Source organism: Elephantulus edwardii, unplaced genomic scaffold, assembly GCF_000299155.1.
Source record: "Elephantulus edwardii isolate Elephantulus edwardi_28Jun2011 unplaced genomic scaffold, EleEdw1.0 scaffold00063, whole genome shotgun sequence".
Taxonomy (NCBI): Eukaryota; Metazoa; Chordata; class Mammalia; order Macroscelidea; family Macroscelididae; genus Elephantulus; species Elephantulus edwardii.
In genome coordinates, this window is record NW_006399813.1 from 7,658,603 (window position 1) to 7,673,300 (window position 14,698).

Consider the following 14,698-nt stretch of genomic DNA (forward strand, 5'->3'; position numbering starts at 1 on the left):
TACGTCCAATAGTTTTCTTGCTGAGTCTTTAGGGTTTTCTAAGTATACTATCATGTCATCAGCATAGAGGGATAATTTTACCTCCTCGTTGCCTATTGGTTTTTATTTTGTACTTTATTGTCAGATGTGAGTATGATGAACTAAGCATAAAATTTGCCAGTAGATGATTTGAGTTCAGTTTTGTCCCGATCACAACCAGATGTATGACTTTGGGTTTGTCAGGCAAGGCTCACAATTCACTAAGCCATTAAAAAAGGATGAGGGGCTCATCTTCTGGCACTATATCCAATAATGCTTTTTTGAAGGCTACTTAATTGTACTTTAAGATTACTGAAAATTCATTAATAAAAAACACATTGCTCTGATGTCTTATAAATAAAAAAAAAAAAAAAGGATGATGGAACACCTACCTCACACAAAGGGTCTGGGGAAATAACTGAGATAGCAGCAAAAACACCCTGTAGACACTCAAGTCCTACAGTCACGTAATTGCTGTGGTCATTGCTTCTGTTCTCCACACTATCCTGGCACAAAAGGGAATGTGGACTCCTGAAACAGGCGAGGAGTCATAGAGAAGAGAGCCAGAAACTCATTTCAGTAGCCCTGAGAACAGATCACCAGTCTTCCAGGGGAACTGTGAGGGCAGGCTGGTGCCTCAATTATATGGCAAAGGAGTAGCCTTTGTCCTCAATAGGCCTGAAGTTCCTTTGGATACTCTGACTACATACTGTGTCTTTCAGAATATAGTGAGCTACTATTGTTGTTGTTGTTGTTATGTGCCGTCGAGTCATTTGCGACTCATAGAGACCCTATGTACAACAGCCCTAAACCCTGCTCTATCCTGGACCAATCGCAGTCCCTCTGTCACACCCATCCCAATTACCCCAGTCACTGAATCAATCCATCTCATAGAGGGTATTCACCTCTTGTGCCATCCCTCCACACTCCCAAGCATGATGTCCCTCTCCAAGGACCTGTCCCTCCTTGCAACATGCCCAAAGTATGTCAGACGAAGCCCCAGAATCCTTGACTCCAATGAGTTGCTTAGTTTAACCCTCTCCAGGAAGAATCTGTTTGTTTTCTTGGCAGTCCATGGTACATTCAATACTCTTCTCCAACACCACAGCTCAAGGGCAGCAATTCTCCTTCTGTCCTCCCTAGTCATTGTCCAACTCTCTAATGCATAACAAGTGATTGCAAAGACCATGGCATGTATCAAGTGCACCTTAGTCTCCAGAGAGACACCGTTGCTCTTGAGTACTTTAGAGAGGTCCCTAGCAGCAGACTTTCCTATCGCAATACGACAGAAGAGGAAGAAAAGACCAAAATGGATGCCAGAAGAAACTCTGAAGATTGTACTGGAGCATAGAGAAGCCAAAGTACAAGGAAGAATCCAAGACACTAAAGAGCTAAACAGAAGGTTCCAAAAGGCAGCTCGGAATGACAAAGCAAAATATTACAATGAAATTTGCAAGAAGCTAGAGTCGGAAAATCAAAAGGGCCGAACTCATTCAGTACTTCTTAAGCTCAAGGAACTGAAGAACAAATGCTAACCTAGAGTTGCTATAATCAAGGATGTTTTAGGCAGAATACTAAATGATCCAGGAAGTATTAAAAGAAGATGGAGGGAATATACTGAGTCGTTGTATCAAAAGGAATTGGCAGATACAGAAGAATTTAATTAAATAACATATGAGCAAGACTCTATGGTGATGAAGGAAGAATTTCAAGCTGCTTTGAAGGAAATAGGAAAAAAATAAGGCCCCAGGAATAGATGGTATACCAATTGACATGTTTCAGCTAACAGATGCTGCCCTGGATGTGCTCACCAAGTTGTGCCAAGAAATCTGGAGAACAACCACTTGGCCAACTGACTGGAAGAGATCTATATTTGTTCCCATTCCAAAGAAGGGTGACCCAACTGAGTGTGGAAACTATAGAACAATATCATTGATTTCACATGCAAGCAAGATTCTACTGAAGATTATAAAAAAATGACTGTAACAGCACATCAGCAGAGAATTGCCAGAAGTCCAGGCTGGGTTTAGAAGGGGTTGTGATACTAGGGATATTGTAGCTGATGTTAGATGGATCTTGGCTGAAAGCAGGGAATACCAGAAGAATGTCTATCTGTGTTTCATTGATTATGCAAAGGTATTTGACTGTGTGGATCATAACAAACTGTGGCTGACTCTGACAAGAATGGGAATCCCAGAACATTTAATCGTGCTAATGTGAAACCTATACTTGGACCAAGAGGCAGTTGTCAGAACAGAGCAGGGTAACACTTCATGGTTCAAAATTGGGCAGGTTGCACGCCAGGGATGTGCCCTGTCTCAATACCTTTCCAACCTGTATGCAGAGCAGATTATCTGGGAGGCTGGGCTCTATAAGGAGAATTGTGGCATCAGGATTGGTGGAAGATCTATTAACAATATGCATTATGCAGATAACACAACCCTGCTTGCTGAAACTGAGGAGGACCTCATGCACTTGCTGCAGAGGGTCAAGGACTGCAGCCTTCAGTGTGGACTGAGGCCCAATGTCAAGAAGACAAAAATTCTCACCACTGGACCAATCAGTAGCATCAGGATGGATGGCGAAGAGTTTGAGATTGTTCACAGCTTCAGTTTGCTCAGCTCTACGGTCAACACTCTTGGCACCTGCAGTCAGGAAGTAAAAAAGTGAGCAACTAAGAGTGTGCCATTTAAATCAGCGTTTGATGCAACCTTCTGACAATCTCTTTTGTTACTTTGCGAATTTTCTCCTGTGTGTAACAACACAGTTTTTTTTGGAAATCAACGAATTGTACCAGTATTTTTCCTAAATAACCCAGGAGAATTTAATATATGAGGCTCATTGTTGTTATTGAGTGCCATAGAGTTAGAACCAACCCATAGCTGATCTTCTGGCAGATTTTCAGAAGCAGTTAATCGCACACGAGGAGATTGCCCATCCTTCTCCCACAGAGCAGCGTGTAGCCCTGAAACCATGTGCCTTCAAGATTGCAATGCAGCTTCTTGCCATTAGGCCACTAAAGAACTATATATGAGCCTACAACTGCTTAAAACTGATCCACCAAACCAGGGAGGAAAAGAAGACTATTTAGGTCTGCTCATTCTTAAATCTCTGTCTTATAGGCTGGTTATGAGTCAAACTGAAATCAATAGAAACAGTTTTTGACATAATATAACCTATATGGGTCCTAGTTACCAAGTCACACTAAGCCTACAACTGAAATACGTGCTCCCATTTCAATATGTTTAATCAATGTTACTGAGATGTAATGAACATAAAATAAAAAGATGCATTTACTGTGTTTGATGAATTTTGACAAATGTATACACTATAGAATCGCTATTGCAAAAAGGGGCCAGTTCTTGTCAAAATGACTTCATGTTAGGAAGGTGGACGGTCAGAGAAAGAGAAGGAGTAGCACAAAAAGATGGGTGACACAGTGACTGTGCTAATAGATTTCAGCTTATCAGAGAGGAAGAATGGCGCAGGATAGGGGGAAAGGCCCACATCTGTTGTTCATTGAATGACTAGGAGTTGTAGTCGGCCTGATAGTTCTTAACACCAGCAAGAACACAGAGGCACCACTACCCTCAAGAGATTTTTGCTGATTTCAAAAGTTTCCATTTACTCTTTGACAGTCTTTCACCCCAACTGCTTGCTCTTCCCACTAATTTGATTTCCATAACCATTAGTCTGTTTTCCCTGTGTTAAAACATCATATAAATGAAATCACACAGTGATCACTCTTTTTTTGTGTCTGCTTCAATCTGCTCAACAGGTTTTTGAGATATTGGATTCACTTTACTGAATGCTATTGTAATTCATGGGCCACTGGAACAAAAAAGTTGGGAACAGGGAAGAAGGATCAGTAGCTAGAAAACACAGGCACGCTGAGAGAAATGAGGATGGAGATAGAATGATAGAGTTCTGCACATTCAATGATTTATTCATTGTAAATACCTTTTATAAGAAACATAAATACAGGCTATATACATGGATCTCACCTGATGGTATGCATAGGAGTCAAATCAATTACATTTTTGGAAAGATTCACTGGAGAAGCTCCATATCAACAGTGAAAACCAGGCCAGGTGCTGATTGTGGGACAAACCACCAACTACTCATATGCAAGTTCAAGCTGATTTTGAGGAAAATTAAGTCAAGTCCAAGGGAACCAAGATTTGACCTTAAGTCTGTCCCACTCGAATTTCAAAACCACCTCAGGAACAGGTTTGAGGCCTTGAGCACCAATGAGAGTAAATGACCAAATAAGCTCTCGGAGGATATCAAGAAAATTGTCCATTAAGAATGCAAAAGATGAGGGGAGCTCTGGTGGCCTAGTGGCAATAAGCTGCAACTACAATCCCAGAGGTGCATGGTTCGAATCCACCAGATGCTCTGCCGGGGAAGGAGGGGCAATCTCCTCCTGTACCAGTCAGATCTGATTTGACGGTACATGCACACAAAAATAATAAAATAAAATTTAAAAAAATGCAAAAGATCATTGCAAAGGCTGAAGAAGAAAAGACCAAGATGTGAAAACGACCTGCGGGTTCACACGTGTTCTAGAGTGGGATCTGTGCAGATTAAAAGGGGGAGAGGGACAGGGACACGAGAGACGAGGCAAGTCAAAGTTCTCTGATCAAGCCTTAAAGTTTATTCGAAGAATTCTGCAATAAATAGGCAGCTGAGGAGGGTGGGATGCCAGGGAACCCAGCCCTAGGCTATCAGTTTACAATAGAGAGGGAGGGGCATGCCCCAAGGTGTTGATTTACAGGTAAAGAGGTAGGTGCAACCAGAGATGGACGGGGTGGAGGCTGCTTGTCAGAAGTGTCATTTGTAGCAAAGCTAAGATCTACTCAGGATGGCTTCCTAAAAAGATGGATGTCAGATGAGACACTAGAGTGCCGAGAAGCCAGAGCTAAAGGAAGAAATCAAAGAAGTGAACAGAAAATTTCAAACGCAGCTCGGGATGACAAAGCAAGATACTATGATGAAATGTGCAGCGAGCAGGAGTCAGAAAATCAAAAGGGCAGGACTCGCTCAGCGTTTTTTAAGCTGAAGGAGTCGAAAAACAAATTCAAGCCAAGGGTGGCTATACTTAAAGATAGTTTGGGTAGAATGTTGAATGATCCAGGAAGTATCAAAAGAAGATGGAAGGAATACACAGAGTCACTGTATCAGAAGGAATTAGCTGACACAGAGGAATTTCATGAAATAACATATGAGCAAGAGCCTATGGTGATGAAGGAGGAAGTTCAAGTTGCTATGAAGATATTGGCAAAAAACAAGGTTCCAGGAGTTGAGAGCATACCAATTGATTTATTTCAACAAACAGATGCTGCCCTGGATGTATTCACTAAGTTGTGCCAGGAAATCTGGAGGATAGCCAGCTGGCCAACTGACTGGAAGAGATCAATATTTGTTCCCATTCCAAAGAAAGGTGACCCAACAGAGTGTGGAAATTACTGAACAATATCATTGATATCCCATGCAAGCAAGATTCTGCTGAAAATTATTCAAAAACTTTTGAAACAATATGTCAACAGAGAACTGCCAGATGTGCAGGCTGGATTTAGAAGAGGCCATGATACTAGGGATATTATAGCTAATATAAGATGGATCTTGGCAGAAAGCAGAGAATTCCAGAAGAATGTCTATCTGTGCTTCATTGACTATACAAAAACTTTTGACTGTGTGGATCACAACAAGCTATGGCTGACTCTGAGAAGAATGGGAATCCCAGAATATTTGATTGTGCTAATGCGAAACCTATACTTGGACCAAGAGGCAGTCGTCAGAACAGAGCAGGGAGATACTAGATGGTTCAAAGTTAAGAAAGGGGTCCATCAGGGATGTATTTTTGTCTTCATACCTTTTCAATCTGTATGCAGAACAGATCATCCGAGACTCTGAGCTGTATGAGGAGGAATGTGGCATCAGGATTGTTGGAAGAGTCATCAACAAACTGCGTTATGCAGATGACACAACCCTGCTTGCTGAAACTGAGGAGGACCTGAAGCACTTGCTGTAGAAAGTCAAGGACTGTAGTCTTCAATATGGATTGAAGCTCAAAATAAAAAAACAAAGATTCTCACCAGTGGGCCATTTGGCAGCACCAGTATGGATGATGAAGAGATTGAGATAGTTAACAGTTCTGGTTTACTTTGTTCCACTGTCAACATTCTTGGTAACAGCAGCCAGAAAACCAAGAGATGAATTTCATTGGGAAAGTCAACTGTGAGGGACCTGTCAAGAGTACTGAAGAGCAACGACATCAGGCTGGAGACTAAGGTGCACCTGATCCAGGCTATAGTCTGCAATTACGTGCTATGCATCGGAGAGTTGGAGAGTGCATAAGGATGATAGAAAAAGAATTGGTGCCTTGAGCTGTGGTGCTGGAGAAGGGTGTTGAATATACCATGGACTGCTAGGAGAACAAACAGGTTTGTCCTGGAGAGGGTGAAGCCAGAATGCTCCCTGAAGTCAAAGATTCTGTAGCTTCATCTGACATACTTTGGGATGTTGTAAGGAGGAACTGGTCCTTGGAGAGGGACATCATGCTTGGGAGGGTGGAGGGACAGTGCAGGCGGGGAAGGCCCTCTATGAGGTGGATTGATTCAGTGACTGGGGTAATCGGGATGGGTGTATCTGAGACAGTGCGATTGGCACAGGATAGAGCAGAGTTTACGCCTGTTGTACAAAGGGTCCCTATGAGTTGCAAGTGACTCAACACATTTTTTTCCAGGATAATCACAAACTGTAAGGAATTCAATTGTCCACCAACCAAGGCATAGGTTAACAGGTTGTAGCAGTTCTATGCATTGGAATGCTACTTAATGATAGAAAGAGATGAATTACAATATTGTTGTTGTTGTTGTTGTTATCTGCCATCGAGTCGTTTTCGACTCATAGCAACCCTATGTACAAGAGCCCTAAATGATGTTCTATTCTGTGTCAACGCATTCATTCCCACCAATCCACTCACAGAATTGATCCATCTCATCGAGGGTCTTCCTCTCCTGTGCCGTCCCTCCACTCTCCCAAACATGATGTCCCTCCCCAAGGAGCAGTCTTGCAGAGACTTACAGGTCCAAAGTATGTCAGATGAAGCCTCAGAATCCTTGCCTCCAAGGAGCAGCCTGGTTTAATCCTGATGAATCTGTTTGTTTCCTTAGATGATTACTCAAAAATTTTTAAGGCCTTGGTTACTACTCAGCAAAATAGGTTGTATTGGCCATGATATCCCTCACAGCTATAGTCCTGAGCTTCAGGCCCAGTGATTTATTCCTTCAAGATGTTTGGTTATGATTAAAAGTTTATATAACTTTGTCAATGGCTTGCTCTACAAACAAAGGTAGATTATACATACAAACAGAGATACAAGCATAGAACTATTACGCATGATTCTATGTAGAGTCCTGTTATCCATCTATGCTGATCACTCCAATATTGTACATCAATTTTATGTTCATATCACAACTATACTTCTGAGTCTCAGACCATGTGGCTTATTTCTTCAAGATGTTTGGTTATGGCTAAAAGTTTATGTAACTTTACCAATTGTTTGCTCTACAAATAAAGGTAGATTCCATATACAAACAGAGAAATATAAGCATAGAAATATTGTCTGCCAAGCCTATACATGAATGTGTATAGAGTCCTTTTATCCATATATCCTGATCACACCAACATTGTATATAATCTTTCGGTTCATGCAGCTTTGTGATTTTCCCTCACCTTCTCTCCTATGCCCAGTAGCCATAATAGACTGGTTTTTGTGTAAATCTTTCCTTAGCTTTTTATAGTAGTATAATTATAGAATATTTGTTCTTTTGTGATTATTTCACTTAGCCTTGTATCTCCTAGGTTCATACACATTACTGCAGGGTGTTTCACACTCTTCATTATTTTTAACCTTGCATAGTATTCCAATGTGCATCTGTATCATAGTTTGTGTATTCACCGTAGTTCAAATGTGCCACACTTGGTTTATCCATCAGCTGATGGGCACCTAGGTTCCTTCCACCCCTTTACTATTGTGAATGATGCCGGAGTATATGTGTGAATTCACATATTAATTCATGTCCTGGCTATTCCTTCAGGATATATTCCTAGCACTGAATTGCTGAATCAAATGTTGTCTCTATGTTGAACATTTTAAAAAAGCTATTTTCCATGAGAGTTGTACCATTTTACAGTCTCACTAGGGGTGAGTTCCAGTCTGTCTACAGTATTTTTATTGAGGAGTTAAAAGTTTTCTATAAACTTTATATATTAGTCTCTTTTTAAATATGTCCTTGCCAAATATTTGTTCCACTATTTAAATTGTTTCTCACTCTTTCGGTGTGCATAAGTATTTAATTTTTTAAAGGATTCAGACTAATTTCTCTTCTCCTGTAGTAAAGTTTTCATTCTGTTTTCTATTCTATTTATGCCATAAATTAAAGATCTTAAGTTTGCCTCTGTTTTTATTTCTGTAAAAATACACATAACCAAGTATTATACTTGCTCTGACTTTTTTTTAAAATATTCTATTCCTTTGGTTGTCATTGTTGTGTGCTGTCAAGTGTTCTGTGACCCATAGTGACCATATGTACAACAGCTCTGTAACCTGACTTGTCCTGAGCCAGTTTCACTAATTCTTACACACCAACACTCATTGTCCCATTTACTGTATCAGTCCATCTCATTTGGGGTTTTCCTTTCCTATATTGTCCCCTCCACCCTTCCAAGTATGACGTCCTTCTCCAATGACCAGTCTCTCCTGGCCATGTGCCCAAAGTATGTAAGACAGAGCTTCAAAATCCTAGGCTCCAAGGAGAAAGTTGGTTTTACCCTCTTCAAGACAGACCTATTTATTTTCTTGTTAGTTCATGATATGTTCAAGGCTCTTCTCCAGCACCACAACTCGATGGCATCCATTATTCTTCTGTCATCTTTAGTCCTTGTTTAGGTCTCTGCTGCATAGCAATTAAACATAAAGACCATGGCCTGAATTGGGTGCAACTCAATCTCTAGACATAGCTGCCTTTCAGTACTCTGGAGAGGTCCCTGACAGCAGATTTTCCCAATGCAATTCATCTTTTGATTTCCTGACTACTGGTGGTAAGGGTGTTGATTGTGGAGCTGAGTAACCTGTAATTGTTAGCAACCTCAATCTCTTCTCCATCTATCATGGTGCTGACAGTTGGCCCAGAGGTGAGACTCTTTGTCTTCTTGATGTTGAGCTTCAATTCATGTTGAAAACTACAGTCCTTGAGCTTCTGCAGCAAATGCTGCAGGTCTTTTTCACTTGCAGTAAGCAAGGCTGTGCCATCTGCATATTGTAAGTTGTTGATGAGTCTTCCTCCAATCGTGATGCCACATTCCTCCTCCTAAAGCCCCGCTACCCAAATGATTTGTTTCACATATAGATTGAAAAGGTTTGGAGACAGGCTGCATCTCTGATGCACTCCTATCCTGATTTTGACCCAAGTAATGTTTTCTGAGGACTGCTTTCTGGTCCAAGTATAGGTTTGCTTACATAGTTTGTATATATTGTGTTTAATATGTTTTTTAAAATTAATCACATTTGGCTATGCCCACCATTATCCTGTCTTTCCAGTTCCCTGCTGGATCTTTCCAATTTCCTTTACCCCTTTCTACACCCACCCAATTGTGCAACCCTATGAATTTGCCCCTATCCATCCTTACCAATCTACTCCCACTCTTTCCCACTTTGGATCTCCATACGCATTTTATTAGTTATCCTTCTATTTTTACAGTGACTGTCTTATGCAGTATTTGTCCTTATGAGACTGATTTAGTTCTCTAAGCATAATGCTCTCCAGTGAGCTGAACACAGAAAATGCATGCTCCAGCTCTTCCACTACTAGGAATATACCCCAAAGAAATTAGAACTGAGACACAAATGAATATTTGTACACCAGTGTTCATAACAGTATCATTCACCATTGGAAGAACATGGAAACAGCCCAAATGTCCAACCACAACCAAATGGATTGAGAAGTTATGGTATGTTCACACAATGGTATACTACACAGCACACAGGAGCAACAATTTTAAAAAATACTACATAACTTGCCCCAATTTTTTTTCTTGGATGATCTTTACAATTAAAGTTTTACACCTAATTATTTGACCCACCTTCAATTAGTTTTACATACCGTGTGAGGCATGAATCTCTTTTCATTTTTCTGCAAATAATTTTCCAGTTTTGCCAGCATGATTTGTGAAAGATACTGTGGTTTCTTAATTTGATGGATTGCATTCCTTTCTCAAACATCAACTGTCCAGAATTGAATAGATTTATTTCTGAGTTCTCAATTCTGTTCCGTTGGTCTATGTGTTTGTTGTTTTACCAGTCCCAGGTATTTTAACTACCATGGCTATAGAGCAAGTTTTTAAATCAGAAAGTCTAACATCTCCTACTTTGTTCTTCTTCAGTAATTCTTCACTTATCCAGGGTCTTTCTCCTTTCCACATAAAATTAGTGATTGATTTTTAATTGCTAGGGAGCTCTGGTGGCCAGCGTAGTGCCAATAAGCTGTGCTGCAATCTTGAAGGCACGCCGTTCGAGGCCACCAGGATGGGCAATCTCCTCCTGTGCTATTAATTGCCTCTGAAAACCCACCAGCGGGTCAGCTATGGGTCTGTTCCACCTCTGTGGTACTCAACAACAACAACAAGGACAACTTAATTGCTAACAATTTCCGCTTGATTGGTTCAACAATTTTGACACTAGCAGTCATGAAATCAAAAGATGAATTAGGAAAATCTGCTGTAAGTGACCTCTCCAGAGTGCGAAATAGCAATAGTAGCTATTATAGCTAGAGATTCAAGTGTGCTTGATCCAGGCTATGGTTTTCACAATTGCTTGCTATGAATCTGAGAGCTGGACAATAACTTAGACAAAAGAAGAAGCAGTATTTTTGAGTTGTGGTGCTGGAGAAGAGATTAAACATACCAGGTACTGCCAAGAGACCTGAAAGGTTTGACCAAGAGAGGATGAAATCAAGATGCTCCTTGGAGGCAAAGATTTTGAAGCTGCATCTTACATACTTTGAGCATGTGGCCAGAAGTACCAGTACTTGGAGAAGGACATAATATTTCAAAGGATGGAGGGATAGTGCAGGAAAGGAAGACCCTGGAGGAGCTGAATTAACATAGAAGTGTAAGTAGGCATCTCAGAGACCGTGAGATTGGCTCCGGATAGGACAGGGTTCAAAGCTATGGTGAATGGGGTTGCTATGAGTTGCAAGTAACTTGATAGCACATAACAACAACAACAAAAATGTATGGAATCTCAATTAGAATTGCCATTTATTTCCATGTAACTGTGGGTAGCAAAGCCTTCCTATCCATGAACATGGTATGATTTTCCATTTATATATGTCTCATTTGGTTTCTTCTAAGTGTTTTGTAACTTTCTTTGTATAGGTATTGACACTAAGATAAGTCAGACATGGTACTTGCTCTCAATAAATCTAAATCTCTTTAGTATTTAGACTTTTGCTTTGATTAACCCACACATGACCAAAAGGATTAAGGGTCATCAAAGAGATGCCAAAGGAAAGATATCCCAGAGAAGACTTAGAGGGAAATAAGAGTTTTCAACATTGACTGCAATTATTGTTTAAAACAAATTGCTTTCTTTGTTGCAGCTCATTTGACTTTCTGAAAAAGTACAATTTTCTCTGGAGAAATTGTCATCATTTAGGTACATGACTTTTCTTTGACAACTACAAGAAAAGTGGTAGGACAATATTTCTCCATTAATGAATACTTAGGGGAATTATCAAGGAAATATTTAGTTTTAATTATGCACCAATAAATAGAAGATAAGCATAGTGGAAAGGGAAGAATTTTAGAATTACCAGATTTAGGTTCAGATTTTGGCTTTTCCATCTGTATAATTTGGTCCTATCGGTTTCTCATTTTTAGTTCCTTTTCAGCACATGAAAGTAGATTAAATCATGTTATTCACGGTCCTATTGTGATGCTGAAATTAAATTATATCTCAAACGGACAGTAGCTCATTGTAGGTATGTAAAAGAAGATGTGTAAAGATATTCTCTTGCTATCTTTGTCCTTTGTAATTTTAATGAGCTCTTTTCAGCCTGGTTCTCAATTTTCACAAGATCATAAATCAAGGTAAACAAATTACAGATGAGAAAATAGTGCAAGGAGGGACAGAGGCCAATGTCTGAAAAAATAGGAAACTTTGTAAAATAGCCTGCTTTTTGCCAAATGACAAATTCTAGTGGGTGGAGAAGAGGATAAGAATAATAACTGGATGATCTCAATATAATTAGCATCTTGTTGCTATTAGCATATTTATGTTACTAGCTTTTCCAGTTTTTAAGTCATCCCATTTTTTATAGCCATAAATGAAAATCAAGTAAGTTTTGGTGTATGTCCAATGTTGCCATTGTTATTCATATTTACTGAGTATTTCTTGTAGACTAAGCAATATGTCAAATGCATTACATACATGATCTCATTCACTCTTCACAATACAGACAGCATTACCATGGACTGCTTCCTGACTATGGAATCTGTGGTGGTTGAGTACTATGGCACACAGAATACAAGAGAGAAATGGAGTCAGAACCTAAGTCCTTACCTATCATCAAACACACACACACACACCACCTCGAGAGAGAGAGTTTCTGTTTCCTGCCTTTTCTGTCACTTTGGTAGCAGAATTTTATTGCTATCTCTCAAAACCAGGAGTTGGCAAAGAAAATTTTTTCTCTTAGAGGTCAAACATTACACTTGCATTTGGCTGCTGAGTTTTCTCACTTATAGTGTTGAGGACTCTCCTTCATAGGGTCACTATGAGTCTCCTGTGACTTGATGACACTTACCAAAAATAAAATCAACATAGAGAGTGATTAGCTGGCCCAGCAGACCGAAAGTGATGCAACCAAGACAAAGGTCGGTGACTTTTAATCCATGGCCCTCAGGCCTGTCTTTCATTGTTTTTGTTCAAACATTCCTCTAGGTCATATAGCTCTGGTGTGTCCATTTGCCCTATAGCGGTAACTTGTGGTTTCTGTGAGGCTGAACACTGTGAGGCTGATGTGTCAAGTGCATTAATGGTTGGTTACCCATGGTGGACAGTGTTGAGTGAAACTCCCCAATTAAAACAAGCTTGGAAGCAGAAGCAGCATCCACTTCGGTAACAGCTTGTCTCCGGAAACCCTATGAACCTGGACAGAGGATGAGATACACACAAGTTTTGAAGACTCTCCTTCATAGGCTCGCTATGAGTCACCTGTGACTCGAAGACACTCAACAAAAACAACAACAACAACAACAACAACAACGACGACGATGACATAATGACATTAGGTGCAGAAGGTGGCATCTTACTGGAGAGAACACTGTCACCTAGTCTTAAGCCAATTATTCTATATACTGCCAGAACAGCTTGTAGAGGGGAAAATTTCTACTGCAGAACATTGAAAGCTTCATATATGAATTTCTGGCCAAGACAAACCTTTCTAAGGAATGGGTCTGCTCATTTACTTATTTTTTTTTTTCAAATGCACTTCACTAAAACACACAGCAAAAGTACCTACATTTTCAATGACATGACAAAGACACCTTGTTAAACAAATTTCTCTTTCCGTTCGCCATTATAAAATACATAAACCAACCAAAAAAACAACACACTGCTCTATAGGTTTCCAAGGCTATAAGTCTCTATGGGAGAGAGAGTAGTTGATAGATTTGAAATGACCTTTTGGTTACCAGCCCAATACATATGGCCCTTTGCCAACAGACTCCTCGAAGATACATATTTTGGAAGAAATTCTAAGCCAAGCTGGGGCTGTGCAGACTGGTTTCTTCAATTTGAGGAACTGACAGATAGATGGAGGAACCGATGCTGTGAGAAGGTAGATTTCCTTAACTCTCTAGCGAGTAGAGGAGGTGAGATCCGAAACCCCAGCTGTACCCTTCGCAAGCCTGATGATTTGGAAAGAATTCTGTAACTTCTCTAAGCCTCAGATGCCTCACTAACCCTGAGAGTCATAATATTTGACTCACAGTTTTCTTATCCCTTGGTGCCCAGAAATTGCAGAACTTTCTTCTGGCCCCACTATCCTCATTTTCCTTTTCTTGTCCATACTCCCCAGTGTGGGGTTCCCCAGGGCTTCCTCTTTGGCCTCTGGGTTTCTGTTTACATTCTCTCCTTGATTTCCTCTGCAGCAATCATGTCTCCCCCTGTGACATATCTCCAATCTACTCTACATTTCAACCTCATGTTGTGCATCTCCAGAAAAACACTTCCCCAAGGCAGCTTAAACTTAACAAATAGAGACAGATTTGCTAATTGTTCTCCAAGTTACTTCTGACTTTGGAATGTACGCTTATTTTAAATAGGGCCCCACTCCAAACCTCTGAGTCATCTGTCACATTTAACCCCCTCCTTCTTCCCTATCTAATCAGTCACTAAATTCCGTGAACTCATTCCTCTGAACCATCTTTTTTTTTTTTTCAGAGTTTTAGGACTTTAATTTGTCCCCCAAAGTCACTGAAGCAAAATTCAGGATAAAACATTCTGCTTTCCTTTACACCTGCCAACGCAAAAACTATTTGTAGGAAAAATGGTTTTGTACATGGGATGAAACTTAATATAAATTCAAAACTTACAGATAAGGGTTAGCTC